The 20646-nt window shown below is 49.5% G+C and overlaps 1 protein-coding gene across 4 annotated transcripts in view; it reads right to left on the bottom strand.

Annotated features, from left to right (window-relative positions):
• The window catches only part of DCAF8 (DDB1 and CUL4 associated factor 8), a 56094-nt gene extending 46174 nt beyond the window's left edge, over nucleotides 1-9920 (bottom strand). For 2 of the 4 annotated variants that reach the window (XM_075907237.2, XM_075907235.2), the window contains exons 1-2: nucleotides 9749-9903; nucleotides 8742-8812 (exon numbers count right to left, since the gene is read on the bottom strand). The gene's annotated coding sequence lies outside the window, so the exon portion shown is untranslated. Of the gene's footprint in view, nucleotides 1-8741; nucleotides 9406-9748 lie in introns of those variants that run through there. The other 2 variants (XM_075907236.2, XM_089772539.1) reach the window with 2 other exon arrangements.
• Nucleotides 9921-20646: the final 10726 nt, after the last annotated feature.

Here is a 20646-nt window from a genome sequence, read left to right as displayed (position 1 = left end):
AGCCTTTATCCGCAGCAAACGTGGGTCCGCCACAGAATGAGGCTGCTCCACAGCAGCAGTCCCTGTCTGTGGCGGGGTTCAAACTCCCCGTGGACAGGCAGCAGCCTCTGTGTAAGCGGCAGCAGCCTAGGGCAGTAGGTGGAGTCAGTCTACACGGGAAGCTAGTTTTTAAATTGGGTCTCGTCGCAGATCAGCTCCTGCCTGTCACCTCGCACGGCTGCCTCTGATACAAAGGTAGCAGCGTTGGTAGCAGGGGGCTCCCCAGGTGTGAGCCTGGGAGCATACTGGGGTCCATAGAACAGTTGTGTAGCTGCTAACGCTTTGTGGTTACACGACTATTCCATTACATGCTATCTAACGTCCCTAATCTGCGAACACCTAGGGGTCCGCAGGATGAAAACCACTGACAAAGGGCTTGTCCCCATTGCCACTTAACTGCACTGTAACTTTCTCCCTTAGTGATGTGAAAAAACACTGCTCTCCCCCCCCCCCCCCCCACCAAACGCAGCCAGTTACAAAACTGTGACATCAGCGTAAACAGGCTCCCAGCTTTGTTAACTTCTCCCCCAAGGAGGTGGTTTACCTGATGCCCTAACCACACTACCGGGTTAAAGCACTGCTGCAGCTGTATTTTAAACTTCGAAGTGCAGACAAAGCCCTAGGGTAGGCAAACGTATCCTGGGAACACCCCTTTGGGAGTGTCCAGGACAACCTTTAAAAAGGTGCTATCAGCCTGGAGTTAACTGACAGAGGTCAACGCTAAAGAAAACAAGCCTCCAGGTTAGAAAAATTAGGGGCATCACTTCCCTCCAGAATGGAATGCAGCCACCTCTAGGGTAGAACAGACTGCTGAACAGTTGCTATAGCAACACTGAACAACAGCTTGAGGGAAGGAGGCAGCCATATTTGTTTGAATCTTCATGGAGAAAACAATTAGCACAGCTGGTGCTTAAATGCCACACTGGGATCAGAAAGACTTAAGTGATGAAACTGGCCATGAGTCCAAGAGAATATCTTGTCAGTAGGGAAAAAAAGCATCGTAGGATCTTTGTTCTCCACCAACACAAGTCTCACTGCAACGATAGCAACAGCTCCAGCGTCCTCACTCAGCCAAAGGCAGAAACCGGGAGTAAAGTACTGGCCCAAGGAACTCTTTAGTGTTCAGCCTTTAGAGAGCGAGAGGGAACCGAATGTTAAGCTACTCAAAGCTGTGTATTCCACACAATTACAATAGCTTTCAAGAGCCCAATGGCTGGCACATCGGAGACTTGATGCTCTCTCTCTCTCTCTCTCTGCACTGGTGCACAAAGCCTTCTAGATCCCTGCAACACAGCATGAGCCTTTCAGTTGAGTACCAGCTGGTTGCTATGAAGTCACTAACTCCCTCAACTGGTCTGACCGGCAGGAGAGCCCGCAGAGCCTAGCATCCTAAACAAGTCTCTCTCTTAGTGGAATCAGAATGGAAAGAAACTCCTTGTCTGCTCTAGGGATGTGGTTAATTGTTCCCCCCCCCCACGCCAGACCAGCCCCCCCCCCCCACACACACTCCTTTCTCCTGTTTAAGCAATTTAATATAAACAGGAGTTTACATCCCTGCTTTGCTCCCACTCTTCCCTCCCACCCCAATACACACTCATAGCATCTTGGGATCCCACTAATTACATAGCTAGACCAGAAATGAGGTGATGGAACTGTCATTAAGGCAAAGCGCTCGCTGGCTCCCTGGTCTGCCAGGGCTAAGCATGCTGTCTCTAACTCTGGTACGTATGATTTGCATTGCAACAGTACCTAGAGCATCAAATTAGAGTTGGTGTCTTACAAGCACATAGAAAGACAGCCCCTGCCCAAAAGAGGCTGCCATGATGCCAGACGCCTGTGAACAGACACCAGGACCCTCAACTAATCCTGAGCCACCTAGATTTTAATTACAGCCAATCTCCTCTTCATGTTGAGCTGAAGAGATGCTGTCTCCCTAATAGGCTATGGCACCAATATCTCATATTTGCAATGCACTAGATTCCAATATCAGGCAGCACTGCCAGGACGCTGTGCAGCACAATAGCTAGATCTCTATATTCAAAGCCAGCAAGCCTTTCAACTTAAGGAGGTCCAGGGCCAAACCACAACATGCAGGAAGGTGTTACTGTACTAGGCCTTGTTCCAATAAACTCCACAGCTTCTGGCCAGGGGACCACCATGCAGATCTCTTAAGCCAAAGGAAAAGAGACTGCACAAGCAGATAATGCATGTGATGCTGCAGCATGTGGGTAGTTTTTGGCATCCCTCCTACACCAGCCTGAGTGAAATAACATTCGCCATCCAACACCTCCCATACAAGGAAGTATATGCACTCTACAAGTGTCAGTACATCCAGCCCCCATCTGCCCTGCGGGGCACCTATTTGCCTCTTTCTCCACCAGTGTACAGTGGGGCTAAGAACGGAAAGGCCATGGCCCAAAGTCCGTTACAGACCATCTAGTGCTTGTGCTTAACCAACAGATCATCCTTTGTCCCTTAGCAGTGTCTATTTCTTGTAAAGTGGGCAGGAGTCTCTCACTTCTGGGATGCCCTCACTGCTAGCCCAGCTTCCAGCAACTGAGTCATTGCCATTGAACAGACTCTAGGAGACTTATCTCGATTGATGAATTTACCTGAAAGTTACAATACTTGGAGGCTACCCTGCACTACTCAAAATGTAACATCCCTAATCAGCTAATTGACTAGTCCATGGAATTCCCATCGACTACTCGATAAGTCGGTAAGAAGGAGGCGGCGCAGTGAGGAACCCAGCAGAGAGGGGGACTGCTTCATTCCCTGCTCGCATTGGGTTCCCCACTGCTGCGGCTCTACCTTTTAAAAGTAAGAGTTTATGCCAGGTTACCCACTGCACCTCTGCCTCCCCCTCTCACACACACAGAGCTGGGGGAAGCCAGCTTTTAGCCAGCTCTCCTCAGCACCGGCTGTTGCTCACCCCCATCCCCTGATAGAGGCAGCAGGGTAGAATGTGAGTAGTTGAATCAACTACCCAATAAGCCTAGGCTTTTATTGAGTAGTCAACTCCTCTTTTACATCCCTACCTCACACCCTGCACATCATGCAGGTGGAACACTATTCCCACTGAAGTGGGGTTTCCATGTTACCCAATACTACTTAACAGATCGGAGAGGAAAGCTAGCTAATGGTCAGGACCAGAGTGGGAGAGGAGAACTGGATTCTAGTCCCAGTTCTGCCACAGTCACCTCCAGGCACTCTGCCTTGAGCACCCCACAGCTCACACAAGGACGATGCCTATTTCACAGATTTGAGTTGAGGCTTAAGCGCTTTGGGATCACCTCAATGAAAGGTGATGGTTGAGATTTTTGAAGCAGTGCAGGGGCTTATAATAATGGACTAACTAGCCTGGAAGTTGTGTGGCAAAATCTTCAGGACTGCTATGAAGAACATCTACTGGTATTTTTAAAATGTACAAGTCAACAGGATGCAAGTCACTTTGGAGCTGGAAATCTGTTTCCTAGAAAGAGCTTATAACCAAGACATTGCATGCAAGGTGATGTGTGTTCTGTATTATATCTGACATTGCAGACTTCTGAAGAGTGCAGCTATCTAGTAATGTCCATCAGTAGAAAGCCCTGCCCCAACCTTGCAAACGACAGTTAAACACTCAATTACACTTCAGTTGTACTCAATACAGAGCCCAATAACATGATTAAAATACTGCAGACCAGCCCATTTTAAGAGTGTTGAATTGATATTTATAGTTCCTTAGTTACTGAACAATCCATTATTATAATGGATACGTAGCTATAAACAGACTAATGGACTAGCTTCGCCAGAACACACAGCATCACAGCCACATTTGGACTAAGCAGCACAGGCACAGAGGATGTGCAGATAGGGCAGCACTGTGAAAAATGTCAGGCATTTCTCTAGTCTTCTAGAAACTCCCTACCTTCAAAATCATCCTGATTTCAGTGTGCTTTACCAGACAGAGAGTCCCAGGGGTCTTTGCAGACAGATCCCGGCTGTGAACACAATCCTGTATGGCTGCATACAACGTGGCCTGAGTGTACTTGTACGCTCAAACCTCCTATATTTAAGCAGGTTTTTCTCCTAAGTACTGAAGTATACCAACCTGACTAATACATTGCAACTCCATGGCAAAACAGTTTTCCTTTAAGAGTGAGGGAAACTGTTGATTTCACACAGCCCTTTCATCCCAACATGCCAGTTTAGGAGTACATCCGAAAAAGGCAGCATTCTGATTCGCAGGAAATAGCTGCACCTTCCAAACGACTACTGAGCACCGAGTTACATTTCAGAGGTGTGCAATATGCAAAACTCAACACTACAGGATGAAAGCCACAAGACAGAAATCCCCATCTCCATCATCACGACTCCTTTCCAGGGTATAGCTCCTCTGCCAGGCAGCACAGCAACTAATGGCATTCTAGCAAGATAACTACTGTTCAAACTGGATCTCAAATCCTTCCAGCGACAGCTCATACACAAACACTGCCCATCCATGTTACAAAAACAATTCAGGAATAAGAGAGAAATGGGGATGTCAGCTTATAGTTGTGTGATTTTATTTCCATGAAAATATTTTGATTGGTCTTAAGCCTTGCCTTGGAGTGACAGGGATTTACATTGTCTTAGAGCATGAGAACCTGACAGTGAAATTGACCAGACTTAGTACTGCTCTGGGTAGGCAATGAAACTAAAGTAAAGTAAACAGAATCCATGGAATACAGTATGTTAGATGCTTAGATAATCCTTTTAGCTTTAAAAGTCACAGCACTTCCATGGCACCTCCCAATCTCAGATCTGTTACAGTCAGAGATGAGTATCATTACACCCATCTGTAAGATGGGAAAAGAGAGACACAGAGAGGGGGAGTGACTTGCCAAAGGGCAGAGCAAGTCAGTGGCAGATTTCTACACTGTCACTTTACTGCGTTGTAACTTTCTCCCTCTTCCTGAGTGCAGTAAGTTACAACATCCAATATCCTATGACTACCAGATTCACAGCCATGAAAACAAACATCATGGACTGTGAAATCTGCTCTCAGATGCTTTTACCCTATACTATACATATTTCACAGGGGAAGACCAGTCTCTCTCAAATTGAGGCACTCTGACCCAGAAGGATCGGCAGGATACTTATGGGTGACCATCCTTAACATCTGCATTACCTGCAGAGGTGGGTGTTCAAAGAGTGATGGCTGCTGATCGTGGGTCGAGCTCTGAAGGCAGCAGAACAGAAGTTGGGGCAACAATACCATATCATGCTCCTAGTCAGCAGCTGCCTCCCTTTAACTGCCCACCTTTGACAGCAGTGCTACTACCAGCAGCAGCACAGAAGTAAGGGTAGCAGCACTGCAACTTCCCACCCTCCTACAACTCCTTTTGGGTCAGGACTCCCCAAATGACAACATCATGAAATCTCAAATTTTAATAGCTGAAATTATGCAATTTGTGAAATTAACCAAAATGTACCATGAATTTGGTAGGGCCCTGCTTATTACCACCAGTTTGGAGACTCTTCCCCTGGACAAATGCTGCCTCTGATACATATAAAAGAAAACAATTCAATAAACTCAAAGGGACTTTGCTTCTCAACTAGAGGCGACTGCTCTTAGTTGAGCTTTCCCAATCCAGTCTGATCGCAGGTAAGTGACAAGACTTTACCAAAAGCCTGAGGAGACTGGAAATCGGTTATTGTGCTGATTAGGTGCACATCAGTAACAAACATTACTTAAGCTTGTCAGCACTTCAAGACAGAAATCAGCTTTTGATAAGTTTGTCCAGCACCTAGCACAATGGGTCCTTCATCTACAACTGAGGACCGTTTGCACTACCACTAGGCAAATATCATTTCTTGGTTACTCTTTTCCTTAAATATCTGGGGATGGGAGAGAAAGATATCTCTAAAGGAAACCTTTATGTAATGGGTTAAAAACTCTCATAAGGCCACCATGAGATACCTTTTAATTTCTGCACAACGTGCTAGATCTGAAGCACAGTGGCACAGCCATATCCAAGGCATTCAACCCAGAGACAGACACGAAGAGCTTACAGTTTGGAAGCACTTGTGTAGAGAGAGTCCCCCTGCCACAGAAAACCACCTCCCCGGGATCCAGCTGTGAGTGTAACTGGTACCATTAACTGATAACGCATTAATTGGTTAAACTATAATATCCCTAACCCAGACCCCCTCCACTCAGGTTCATCCCAACACTGTGCAGAGAGATTGACTCCATTTGGCAGAAGAGGAAAAGTGATTTGCCCTGACATCACACAACCGGGCACCACGATGGCTGATGAAATTCAGCATCAAGACACTGGAAAGAACAATCCTTGAGTTAATCCGAGAAGTAAGTGTGAGTGTCCACACACACACACACACACCACTTGTACCCCTTTAGTTGTACCAGTACAATGAAAGTTCAACCCCCTCGCATGAGCGCAGTCAGAGTAAAAGATGCTTTATCCCATGAGGTCTACACTTTAAACTTATATCAGTATAGGCAGGAATGTGGGAAAAAACAAAACCAGAACACACCCTTGCAACGCAGAGAGGCTGACAAAAGCCCCAACATAAGGGAAGTTATACCAACAAAAGAGCACTTCTAATCACCCCAGCTAACGAGAAGTGGTGTTGCTACACAAGCCAGAACTCCTCCTCCTGTCATTGTACACTGCATCTACACTAGGGTGCTACATTGGCACAGGCTCAGTAGCGTAACTTTAGCTTTGGTATACTGTGTTCTCTCACAACTGATGGTACAACTATACCAGTATGCATCATTGTTATACCCACTAAAGCACTCATGTGGATGTAGTTATTCAGTAAAAAAAATAAAGAAAATAACCAAAATAAAGAATGGTCAACTGTCAAGTGCAGATGAGGACTTAATTAACCACCCACAAAAGAGACTTGGGTATAATTTTGGACACTTCAATGTGCTATGTACAAAACAGGATAGCAAGTATTATAAAGCCAATACAGAAGTCAACGGGACACCTTCACCTGCATTACTGTGCTCATTTCTGGCCACCTTCTCCCAGGAAGAGGAAGTTTAAAGTAAATGATGAGAGTCAGAGGCATAGAAAGATTTCTATTATGAAAGGAGAATGAAGATTGGGACTCACAGACCTCAACTATCTGTACTTGTAAACTTTTCTACAAGTTGAACCTCTATTAACCAGGACTCCCTGGTCCAGCAATATCACGGTCCAGCAGGACCACAGATGTTCCAAGACCAGAGAACCTTCCTGGTGGAGGGCTGGCAGCTGGATTCCCCGCAGCTGGGCTGCCCGACTTGCTGTAACTAGGCTACTAGGTACAACCCAGCAGGGCTGCCCTGCAGCCCAGTGCACTACAGTAGGGCCAGGAGCACAGCGCAGCAAGGAAGGGACCGGGGGGGGAACCAGCAGGGCAGCGAGGCCAGTAGCATGGGGGAAGTCGGCCAGGAGACCAGGCCAAAACTGGCAGGGCCGGTAGCAAGGGGGGGGGGTCATCAGATATGACCTCTCTTGGTCCAGCAAAATCCCTCATCTGGGACCAGGAAGGTCCTGAGGGTGCCAGACCAGGAAGGTCCAATCTATAGCATAATTATGTCACTTAGAGATGGGATCAAGTGATTCAGGTAAAGGATCCATCATAAATACAGTTCTACTGGCATAGTTATTATTCCCCGGTAGTTACCCCTAGTTACCCTGGTAGATCAATTAAAATACTTATAACCAGGGCTCACCGAACCGCAGCGAGCTCTGCTCGCCAGCCGCATTGTCCGGCGATCTGAGCATGTGCAGATCATTCTGTGCATGTGCAGATTGCCCAAACCCGGCTCTTCCGGGTTGCAATCTACTCGCCACAGGCGAGTAGATTGCATTATTTGTCGAGCCCTGCTTATAACTGTGCCCATCTGGAGGCAGAGGGTGATTGTACCTACTTTATAGTACCAGTATATTTAAATGAAGCAATACGATTTATAATGTTGACAATCCTTATTTATCTTCCCTCAACCAAGAGGAGACATGCTCTAGAACCACCCCAGACTATGGGATAGGGGTTGGGAGCATGGCCGAGGCCAGTGTGGGATGGAGCAACTAAGAAACAGCATAGATCAGGTGCTCCTATTTCCCATTTCTGGAGTCATTACAAGAAGCGGACATCCAATTTAGATAAAAGCACAGCAACCCACTGTAGGCCCAACACACACTTACAAAACAGCATGACTGACATTGGAACTCATTGCCACAGGAAATCACGGAGGATGAAAGTTTAGTAGGATTATGAAAGGATTAAGCATTTACATGGATAATGAGAACATCCAGTTACACTACATAGGATAAGAAGAGGAAAGATATAAGCCCTGTTACTGAAGCACATGAGCCAAACTGCTGGGTTTATAGCATAAGCTACTCAATGGAATCTTCTTCCACATTGCCCATTACAGGGTTTCTTACACCAACTATCTATTACAGGTAATGCTGGAAACAGGGCACTGCACTAGCCTGACCCCCAGTATGGCAATTCTTGTGTTTTCTACTGCTTTAACTACTAAAGAACACTGATTCAAGCAAGTGAACACCAGCTTACTAGACCAGACATATCTAATCGCTCATCTTAGAGCAACAAACCCCAAATATTTTACTCACTGGTCCCAAAATAAAAACAACACAAAAAGTTGCTGAAATAGATTAGACCGAACACAAGGAAGTTTTAGAAGCACTCACCTTTCCCACTTCTATTCACCACTCAGGCCCAGCAGCACTTGGGAAACTGGCTCTGTAGATTTGCTGAGAGACTGAGAAAAATGTACCGTTTAAGTTCAAGAAGTGCCATTTAGAACTAATCTCAGCCCCCTTGCACTTTACAACTCTGAATTAAAAATAGCTTTGAGGCAACTTCAACCTCCCCCCTCTTCCAAAACATAGGTATGTTTTAATTAAAATGCAGCCAAGGTATTTCTCTAGACTGGCATGAATGTGCGAGCAAGAGCCCCGATGAAGGGCCCAAGGTGGACACATTCAGTGAACCCCAGAAATGACACCTGCTCTCAGCCCCCCAAATACAGTTCACGAGTCTCCCACACGGGCTCGACACGGTTAAAGCTAAAGCTGGAGGCTCAGTCTCTCCCTGCAGGACGAGGCTGAATAATCAGGTAGCGGGGAAGAAGCAGAGCCAGAACCCTGCAGGCCAGGAAAGGAAAGCTGGCCAGGGACAGGCTGTGGGGCCCCTGCGACACAGCGAGGAAGGTCCAGGCCCAGTCCCCTAAGCAGAGGGGAGGCCTAGATTCAGAGCCCACTCCAGGGGGACGGCGAGGGGGAGGGGGAGGGTTCCAGCCCCCAGCAAGGGCCTTGGATCAGAGTCCAGGAGCTCTAGGACCATCTTAGGTAAAGGGGGGGGGGCAGGAGGGGAAAAGCGCCTGTCCTGGACGGGAGCGGGACCGGTGGGGGAGGGGAGCAGCGCCAGGCCATGTCGGGCAGGGGGGAGGGGGGGCCGCGCGGCCGGGGCCTGTCCCGGGGGGGGGGGGGGAGCGCGGCCGGGGCCTGTCCCGGGAGGGGGGGGGGGAGCGCGGCCGGGGCCTGTCCCGGGAGGGGGGGGAAGGGGGGGAGCGCGGCCGGGGCCCGGGCCTGTCCCGGGAGGGGGAGGGGGAGGGCGCGGCCGGGGCCCGGGCCTGTCCCGGGCGATCCAGGAGCGGGGCCCGCTCAGGCCACGGCTCCGCGGGGCGCGGACGGACCCTACTCCCGGCGGCCCCGGGCCCGCTCAGGCCGGGATCCTGCTTCCCCGGGCCGCTCCCCCGCCAGCGGCTCCGGGCCCAGCCGCCATCTTACTGCGCCGCCTCCCTCCACCGGGGACGCTTTGCGGCGCCCGCCCGCGCTTTACGGCAGCAGCGGCGGCTTCGCGACACCCGCTCCCTTCGCTGCCTGGGGGTTGTTATTGTAGGGTCGCGGGGGTGGGGCCTGGGACCTGACCCCGCCAGCCCGTTAAGGAACGGCCCGGCCGCGCCAGATCCACTGTTATTGTAGGAACCCTCCCCGCATTAGCCCTCTGGGTTATTCTGGGGACCCCTCCCCCCTGTTGCCCCTGGGTTGTTGTAGGGTCTCCCCCCATGTTATGGAAGACACACACACACACTCACACTCACACTCACACACACGCACACACTGGTGTGTCATTCTAAGGCCAGGACTCAGCCCCTTCTAGCTGCTCACCTGCCCCTTTCCCCGTGTCCGGGGCGCGTTTGCTTCGTCTAGTGACACCAGCCACTTCCCCTGAGACGGGGCCGCAGCCATGCTCCTTTGGGAGCTCCCCCACCCCCCTGTCATCCACCGTCCCAGGCCCCTATTCCCTGCCACAGCAACACTTACTAGCCAGGATGCGCAGGGATGGTGTCCCTGTCCTCTTGTTTGGCAGAGGCTGGGAATGGGCAACAGAGGAGGGATCATATGATGATTCCCTGCTCTCTTCACTCCCTCTGGCCCATCTGGCATTGGCCACTGGTGGCAGACAGGATACTGGGCTAGATGTGTAGCAAAAATGTATATTTTAATATTGCGTATTTATAAGACTATAAATATGATATAGAATGATTTGATGTATAATGACTTGCTTATAAGTTCTGTCTGCTTCTATTTCACCCTGTTTCTGCTGAAAGGCTTTGTTTCCTGTTAGCATTACAAATTAAGTTGGGGGGGGCACTCCAAGAATTTGGTAAGTGGTCAAGGGTGGCACTCGTCTATGATATTAATTGAGGAGGTGCACGGTCAAGGATGGATATTGGGGGCAGAAGGGATCTCAACATAAGGTACTGGGGTGCAGGAGGGGATGTGGGGTCTGGGAGGGAGTTTGGATGAAGGAGAGGATTGTGATTTGGGGTGAAGTAGAGGGTGAAGGGTCTGGGAGGGAGTTGTGACCAGTGTCAGGGTGCAGGAGGGGGTGCAGAGGGTTTGGGAGGTGACCTAGGGCAGGAAGGGTTGTGATCTGGGGCAAGGGATTGGGGTGCAGGAGAAGGTGCAGAGTCTGGGAAAGGTCTGTGTGATCTGGAGCCATGGAGCGATCCGTTCTGCTTTCTTAGTACCTCACATGTAGGCACAGTGGTGATTTCTCATGCCATCAGGGTTTTTAATAGTGTACATTGTGGCTATTAGCAGGGCCTGTGTTATTACTGAATCCCTCCATCCGTGGCAATGCCAATGCAGTAAATGGCAGGGTGGCTGGCTTCCTTCCTTGCTGCCTCCTCACTAAGAGCCAAACAGCTGCTCATTGGATCAATCACAGGCCAGTCCTCTTCCAACCAGACTCCCACCAGGATGCTAAGTACAACTCAGGGCTGCATCCTCTGCATGGGATCCCAGAGGGGTGGCTCAGCCCCCTTGACCTGATCCTTTCTCCTTCTCCTGTCCGTTCCTCAGGATGGGATCCCTGACTCGCTAGCGTGGGATTTCCCTGCTCACAGCCACATCTGGAAGGAGCTTGGGGTGGTCTTTGCTGCTGGTAGCCCAAGGACTAGAGGGGAGGGGCTTGTCATGGATCCACAGGTCTGGTGCTCTTGTACAGCTGTGGAAAGTTCCTGAGAGAACCCCTTCAGCGTGTCAGCCCCCATAGGCTCAGTTTCCTTAATCATCTGGAATGACTCTCCGCCAGTGCAGTAAAAGAGCAGAAGGATTTATTAGATGTCTGGAGCACAGGACAGAAAGTCCTTAGTACAGAGGACAGAAGGTTACAGCATAGTCCGTCTGGGTCTGTTCAGAGCCCAGAGATCTCCTCTGGACCGATCCTGAAGGTTCCCTGCTTTCAGCAGCCTCATGCTTAAAAACCCCACCTGGTCCCTCCTCGGGCTTTTGTTCCTGTTCCCAGGAAACATGGTCACCTCGCCATGCTCCTTAGCTCATTGTTCTCCAGCTAGTCACTTCTGCTTGTTGCAGAGGGTGGGCCCATTTCCAAGAGCACATGCTCACTGTGTGATACCCACTTGCAACCCCTCAACCTGAGATGGTAAATACTAACATGCAGGGGCCACATTCATTTGCAATCCAGAGAGAACCTTTGGATCTTCCACTTTGCTGCCCAGTCCATCTGCTGCAACACGTCCACCCCAGCTTCCCTGCCTGCGAGATGCAGGAGACATGCTTTTTCGGTTTGAAAAGGGGATGCTGACACCGGTGACCCCAAGGGAAGGAAAGAGGGGCACACGAGGGTTTGGTTTATATCCTCACAAGTCCTGCAATAGCTTCGATTTTAGAGACCAGGATAAAACCGCAGGGAAGACATTAAGCTGGATCTTCAGGTGGTCACAAACTAGCCCTGCTCCATGCAGTTATAGTTGCTGGAGATCTGAGTCTCACCCTTTCGAGGCAGGAAAAATAGACTCTGTCAACTGCTTAAAGGCTTCACAGACACCACCCAGCAGCAGGGCAGGGTTTAGTCCAACACATACAGGGTTTGCCTTTCAACCAGTGTCATTTCCCGTTGTGATTTTTAAATGTGCTATAAAATAAACCAGTTTCCAAAGAGGATTTTTTTTTTAAATGACACACAAGCAATGAGTCTGGCTGTGCCCTATAGGTATGGGCCAATATGTTTAACTGGCTAAACAATAAGAACATAAGAACGGCCGTACTGGGTCAGACCAAAGGTCCATTTAGCCCAGTATCCTGTCTGCCGACAGTGGCCAGCACCAGGTGCCCCAGAGAGGGTGGACTGAAGACAATGATCAAGCGATTTGTCTCCTGCCATCTCTCTCCAGCCTCTGACAAACAGAGGCCAGGGACACCAATTCTATCCCCTGGCTAATAGCTTTTTATGGACCTAACCTCCATGAAATTATCTAGCTTCTCTTTAAACTCTATTATAGTCCTAGCCTTCACAGCCTCCTCTGGCAAGGAGTTCCACAGGTTGACTACACGATGTGTGAAGAAGAACTTTCTTTTATTAGTTTTAAACCTGCTACCAATTAATTTCATTTGGTGTCCTCTAGTTCTATTATGGGAACTAATAAATAACTTTTCTTTATCTGCCCTCTCCACACCACTCATGATTTTATATACCTCTATCATATCCCCCCTCAGTCTCCTCTTTTCTAAACTGAAAAGTCCCAGTCGCTTTAACCTCTCCTCATATGGGACCCATTCCAAACCCCTAATCATTTTAGTTGCCCTTTTCTGAACCCTTTCCAAGGCCAAACTATCTTTTTTGAGGTGAGGAGACCACATCTTTACTCAGTATCCAAGATGTGGGCGTATACAGGGGCAGTAAGATATTCTGTGTCTTATTTTCTATCCCTTTATTAATAATTCCTAGCATCCTATTTGCCTTTTTGACCTCCGCTGCACACTGTGTAGAAGTTTTCAGAGAACAGTCCACAATAACTCCAAGATCTCTTTTCTGATTTGTCATAGCCAAATTAGCCCCCATCATACTGTACGTATAGTTGGGGTTATTTTTCTCGATGTGCAATATGTTTAACCAGCTAACCAATTAAACAAGATTCTAAATCCCTATCTTCACCTCTTCACTTGGGGTGGGGGTAGGGTAGAAGATGCTTTTACACTGTAAGCAAGGAAACTGTCACCCTCGTTATTCCAGTTTCACGCTCTCGTTCCTGTGACCATCTAATTCCTGCCACTCCTTCAAAGAATAAAATCCCTTTGTAAACAGAGGGTGTGCATGGAAAGATCTCACAAGGAGTCCCAACAGCAGCATTGCTCTGTTAATAAGAGCCATTGGCTTCCCGTTCCAGTGTCAACAGCAAGGTCAGAGCCAGAGAGGGGAGACCATCCCGAGTTGCAAGAAGGGAAGCTGGGGAGGAAGGGGTGGGCTTCTGGCTCGAGTGGTTTTGAAAAGCCTTCGCATGCTGCTGCCTGCATTGACCAAGCCTCCAAGCAGTGAGAAAACTCCATTCCCAGGCTACAGCAGTGCCAGGGTGTGACGGCGCATTGGGGTTTTCCTGTCTCCTACACCCCTGTAATGGCACGGACAGACTCCACCAGCCAGTAGAATAGAGGGAGTTTATTGCTTCTCCAGGATACAGCACAGCACAGATGTAATCTGGTTACAGGGCAGGCCTAGGATGCCTCAGCCCCCCTTGAGATGGGGGAGCCTGGGCCTCTAAATCCTAGCCCATTGCCTAGGCTGCTTCCTCCATGAAACCAGCCAGAACCTAACTAACTCAGGGTATGTCTACACTACAAAGTTAGTTCGAACTAACGGACGTTAGTTCGAACTAACTTTAATAGGTGCTACACTAGCGCTCCGCTAGTTCGAATTTGAATCGAACTAGCGGAGCGCTTAGTTCGAACTAGGTAAACCTCATTTTACGAGGACTAACGCCTAGTTCGAACTAGCTAGTTCGAACTAAGGGCTGTGTAGCCCTTTAGTTCGAACTAGTGGGAGGCTAGCCCTCCCCAGGTTTCCCTGGTGGCCACTCTGGCCAACACCAGGGAAACTCTATGCCCCCCTCCCGGCCCCGGACCCCTTAAAGGGGCACGGGCTGGCTACGGTGCCCGTGCCAGGTACAAGCCTGCCAGCACCCAGCTAGCAGACCCTGCACCTGGCACGGCACAGAGCCACCCACCCGATGCCCCCCAGCCCACCCCCTCTTGCTGGGACCAGGCTGGCGGCTCCCGGGAGCTTGCCCTGGACCGCAAGAGGCGGGCACCTTCCTGGGCTAGTGCGGACATCGTGGACCTCGTCCACGATCTCCGCACTAGGCACAGGAAAGTGGCCGTCTAGGGCAGGAGAGCTGCCAGCCTGGCCACCCAGGACCAGGTGTGCATGAAAATCAAGGGGGTCCACTGAGACCCCCGACCCTGAGCCCTGAGCTTACAATGGCCGTACTGGGTCAGACCAAAGGTCCATCTAGCCCAGTAGCCTGTCTGCCGACAGCGGCCAACCCTAGGGACCCTGGAGGGGATGGACCGAAGACAATGACCAAGCCATTTGTCTCGTGCCATCCCTCTCCAGCCTTCCACAAACTTTGGGCAGGGACACCACTCCTACCCTCTGGCTAATAGGACTCCATGGACCCAACCTCCATCACTTTATCTCACTTCCCTTTAAACTCTGTTCTAGTTGTAGCCTTCACAGCCTCCTGCAGCAAGGAGTTCCACAGGTTAACTATTTGCTTTGTCAAGAAGAACAACTTTCTCTTACTAGTTTCAAGCCTGCTACCCATTCCTTTCCTGTGGTGTCCTCTAGTCCTTCTTTATGGGAACTCAGGAAGAACTTTTCTGAATGCACCCTCTCCACCCAACCCCTGCTTTTAGAGACCTCTATCCTGTCCCCCCTCCGTCTCCTCTTTTCTAAGCTGAACAGTCCCAGTCTCTGTAGCCTTTCTTCATCTGGGACCTGTTCCCAACCCCTGATCATGTTAGTTGCCCTCCCCTCTCCCAGCCTTTCTCTTCCCCTCTCCCACCTCCTTTTCCCAGTCTCCCCCAGTTTTTTTTCAATAAAGACAGAGTCAATGTTGGAAGAAACGTTATCTTTATTTTGTACATCAATAAGAAGGGGGGCTAAGGAAGGGTAAGTGGAAGGAGGTGAGGGAGGAATGGGGTACGAGCCCCCGATGGGGAGGACTGGGCTGGCTCTGCGGGCTTCTGGGGGTGGAAGCTCTCCTGCAGCCCCCCAATTACTCCCTCTCCCCAGATGGCAGCCTGCGGCAAGTGCAGCCGGGCTGATGGCCGAGTGGTGTGATGTGCCCAGTGTGGGCACTCAGGGCACTCCAAGCCAGAACTTCTTTGCAAGCGGGGCACCCCTTAGAACTGTGTGTCCGGGGTGGGGGTCGGGACCCTTTAAGCGCAGCCCTCGGCTAGCCTGAGACAGCATCTCCATGCTCTAAGTCCTCCTCTGATGCCCTGCCGGCACTGCTTCCGGCCATCCTTAAGCCCTGTTCAGAGTCCACTCAATGTGGACTTGCTAGTTCGAATTCACAAGGAACCTTCTCAGCTGCTCTGAAAATCCAGCCAGGATTTTGGCACCTAAAGACATTTGTGAGATTCACCACTCGGTTCTTTTCCTAAAAGTGATTTCCAGTCATTTGTGTTGTGAGTTAATTCCCTCCCTCTTGAGCAGGGTATGAGGCTTATTAGCTCTGCCAAACAGAGGGAAGAGAGAGCAAGGCGGGGGGGGGGGGGGGGGAGCGAGGCACCTGCTGCCCTCTGTGCGGGCTTGGATTCTCAGGTTGTGGAACCCAGCTCATCCCATCCCCTGCACCCTGCAGTAACCTCACTGACTGGCTCGTGCTGCTCTACCACAAAGCTCAGCACCGGGGCTGCCGACTTTCCTGGTTTCGCCAGAAGTCTCCCGAAATCAGGCTCTACTTCTTAGAGGCCACTGCAGCCAATCAGCAAGGAGATTTTCATCCGCTAAAAGTCAGGTGGCACGGTGGGGCTAAGGCAGGCTCCCTGTCTGCTCTGGCCCCTTGCAGCTCCCAGAAGCAGCTGGCACATCCCTGCCACCTGGAGGGTGGAGAGCAGGGGACTGTGCACACTGCTCCTGCCGTGAGCACTGATTCTGCAGCTCCCATTGGCCGGGAATAGGAAACTGGCCAGTGGAAGCCATGGGGGCAGTGCCTATAGGGGAGGGCAGTGTATGAAGATCCATACCCCCCAGGGGCCACAGGGACGAGCTGAATGCTTTCAGGAGCAGTGTGGGGCCAAGGCAGGTAGGGAACATATCTTAACTCCACTGTGCCACCCACTGGGAGTTGCCGGAGGTTAGCACCACCTGGCTGGAGCCCACACCACCAATCCTTTCCTGCACCCCAAGCCCTGTTCCAGCCCGGAACATGCTTCCTCATCCAAACTCCCTCCCAGTGCCTGCACCCTGACCCTCTGCCCCATCCCTGAACGTTCTTCTTCCTCATCCAAACTCCTTCCCAGCGCCTGCACCCCAATTCCCTGTCCCAGCCCTGAGCTCCCGCACCCAAAGTCCCTCCCAGAGCCTGCACCCCCTCCTACACCCCAACCTCCTGCCACAGCCCAATGAGGGTGGGGGAGAGCGAGCAATAGCGTGAGTGGGGCGGAGCCTAGAGGAAGGGGCGGAGCCTAGAGGAAGGGGCAGGGCAGGGGTGTTTGGATTTGTGTGATTGGACAGCGACCCTAGTCAGCCCTGATGGAAAAGTGTCACTCTTGCAGCAGAAGAGGCCAGGCAGAGCTGGTGAGTCTCTCAGTTTCCACAAGTCTGGCACAGTCCAAACCTGGCAAACAGCCCCTTTTCAGGAAGTGGTGCAGGCCAGTCACGCTACTGCTGCACAAAGCCAGTGAACGCCCCAGAGCATCAGGGGGAAATGGGGCTGTGTTGCTAGAATCTTTTGTTTGAAATCTAAGGCTCTGACCAGTGGCATGGGAGCACATGTAATTCCATGGGCAAGTGAGCAATAGGAAGGGGGAGGAAATGTCGGCTGATTTGTAAAAATCTACTGAATCATAGTTTTCTTGGTCTCCCCTTCTGTCACTCAGGCCATGTCTACACTAGGAAATTATTCTGAAATAACTAAATTTGAAATAACTTCCAAAATAACTATTTTGAAATAAGCTTATTCCCCAAGGAAAGCAGGAGTTATTTCAAAATAACGGGCTTAGTAGTGTGGATGCTCTGCTTGTTATTTCGAAATAAGGGGAGTTATTTCAAAATAACTCCCTAGTGTAGACTAGGGCTCACTGTCCACCCTGCCCCGTTCTAAGCTCCAGGGTCTCAGGTTAGGGGAAACTTTGATAATGCCGTCACTGGAAATGGGTCGAGGCAGGGATCCTTCAGCGCCCTTTCTCCCAGGAACATGGTAGCGCCAAACATGACAAACCTAGAGCAATTATGCAAATATATCTCAGAAAAAAATGTTTAAAAACGAAGGGTTTTCTAAATTATACCTTAATGCAGGCATGTCAAACCAACTTGCTGCCCTCCCACAGCTAAATTGCGGTCTTCTCCTGAGAGTATTGTGTTACCAGTTAATGTTCAGAACACGATACCCGCTTCATTTTTTTAATGGTATGATTACTCTAATGGAAGGAGTGCTTCAAATTGATTTGCCATCATCAGCAAAAATGCGCTTCGGTGGCATTGCTCACCAGTTTTGTGTATGATGGGGAAAGAGTTGCAATGCGCATGATGCTGACAGAGCCGGGGACAGCTCAACTCAAGGCTCCATCTCTTAGCCAAACACCAACACACACACAGCTGGCACTCATCTGGCTCCCCTGTGTTAGTATTGTCAAAAATAGGAATTGGTGGTACAAAAACATGCCTTGTGATTAGATTTGATTGAAGGCTTGTGTGAACAAATGGGGATTTTCCTTTCCTATGTTGTACAGGAGCCTATGTGAATCTTACTGTTTTGCATGAATACTGTGTGCCTCAGTTTCCCTGTGTATTGCACCAATGCTGAGTTATAAGAGGTGGCTGTATACCACATGGTGGTCCTAGCTCTTACTCTTTAGGAGGAGTTCTTGGTCAAACAGATAGGCTGTGTCTAGACTGGCAAGTTTTTCCGTAAAAGCAGCTGCTTTTGCGGAAAAACTTGCCAGCTGTCTACACTGGCCGCTTGAATTTGCGCAAGAACACTGACGATCTCATGTAAGCGGACAGGGGACTGCAGACAGGGGAGTTGAAGAGGGAGAGCAAAGCGACCCCACCGCCGAAGAGGCTACCCGGTGAGAGTACAAGCTGTGGTGTGAGTGTGTGCCTGTGCCTGACTGTTTGAATTTTACAGTTTGAAGTGGTGTGAATTGAGAGTCTGATTCCAGGTGAGTGCTAGCAGTTTCAGTTTCAGCTTCTGTGGCAGTTGGGACTGAGAGCCTGCCATTGTTCCCTTGATTGCCTCTGATTAGCCTCAGGCTCAGCCTTCCCCTGTGTGACTCAGAAGGGGGCAGGCCTGACCTAGGCAAGCAGGCTTTAAAAAGCCAGAGCAGTGCGACCAGGGGAGCTGTCTACACTGGCCGCTTGAATTTGCGCAAGAACACTGACGATCTAATGTAAGATAGTCAGTGTTCTTGCGCAAATACTATGCTACTCCCGTTTGGGGAAAAAGCCCTCTTGCGCAAATGTATTTGCACAAGAGGGCCAATGTAGACAGCTAAAAAGTGTTTTGCGCAAAAAAGCCCCGATGGCGAAAATGGTGATCGGGGCTTTCTTGTGCAAAACCGCGTCTAGATGGGCACGGACACTTTTCTGCAAAAAGTGCTTTTGCGCAAAAGCGTCCGTGCCAATCTAGACGCTCTTTTCCACAAATGCTTTCAACGGAAAAACTTTTCCGTTAAAAGCATTTGCGGAAAATCATGCCAGTCTAGACGTAGCTCTACAGTAGATGTCCTAATGCACATCTTGCATGCTCCGTGCAAGCCAGCAGCTACTAACACCATGGTACTTTATGCCAGCAGAGGCCTTTCATGTAGCAATCACAGAGGGCATGCCTTAGTTACGAGCTCTTAGCAAACTAGAAACCTAACACCTACCGAGTTTTGGGGCTGAACACACCATTATGAGGCTACAGAGAAACTCCTGGACCTATGTCCAAGTCTACCTCATGTTTGACACGTATGTAGGAGTCAATAATGTGACCAAAAAGAGATTCCATAGCATTTTTTCTGTCCAGTCAGGGATGTCTTTAGGATTTATGGGGCCCCATGCAATACTATTAAACTGGTGCCCCTATTCCCAGTGGCAGCTCCAAGGGATGATAATTTTTTAGAGATGTGATAATCTCTAAGTTCTCTTTTAAAATCTTCAGCAACACAATCATGAAATATTTTTAAGCAAATTTTAAACTAAGGTCCTGTTGACAAACACAGTAAATTAAAAAACTTAAAAAGCAACAAATGGTCTTGCAGCACCTTAAAGACTAACCAGACATGTCGATGGTATCATGAGCTTTCGTGGGCACAAGCCACTTCTTCAGATGAATGGAGTTATTAAAGGTCCACTGTCAAAATAAATAGGCAACGGGTGGGGGGAGAGAAGGAAAAAAAGGGAAAGAGACAGAGTCTCCATGCTACATGAAGCTGATGGAGGCGTTGCAAATTGTTCTTGAGTACCCATTGTTTGGTTTGTTTATGTCATTAGGAGGTGGAATGTAGCGGGCCATCCAGCTGATATTTTTATTCATAGCTTTGTACTAGGAATCAAACCTATAAATGAAGTTAAGTTCCAAGGCATCCCTGTGTATTTGGCTTGTGGACTTGCCCTGAAACAGTACAGTGACTTTGAGATCCATTAATGAGCACTCGGGCAAGTTAAAATGTTCCCCAACAGGTTTCTGTGTGTTTATCTTTTCGGATATCTGATTTGTGTCCCTTCATTCTTTCCCGTACAGACTGTCCACTTTGGCCAATATACGCCCTAGGATTGCATCGCATTGCTGGATCACAGTCATCCTGTGATCAACAAACACACACAGGATTTGCTCCTCCTCCTCCATAGCGTCCTACTGATGAGGCTTCAGCTGGTAGTAGAAACCTTATTAGACTAACTGCATGCCTTTGCGCTATTGAATTTCATCCCATTTCTGCCACTCTTGGCTTCAAGGTAATCCAGATCTTCCTGCATGATATTTCAGTCTCCCTCTGCATTGAGGATACCTCCCAACTTTGTTTCATCAGCACACGCCTACTTTTTGTGCTAAAGCCATTAATAAAAATATTG

The sequence above is a fragment of the Pelodiscus sinensis genome, chromosome 22 (assembly GCF_052426305.1).
Source record: "Pelodiscus sinensis isolate ZL-2025 chromosome 22, ASM5242630v1, whole genome shotgun sequence".
Classification (NCBI taxonomy): domain Eukaryota; kingdom Metazoa; phylum Chordata; order Testudines; family Trionychidae; genus Pelodiscus; species Pelodiscus sinensis.
The sequence above is the reverse complement of the archived record's forward strand: the minus strand, read 5'-3'. Positions and strand labels throughout refer to the sequence as shown.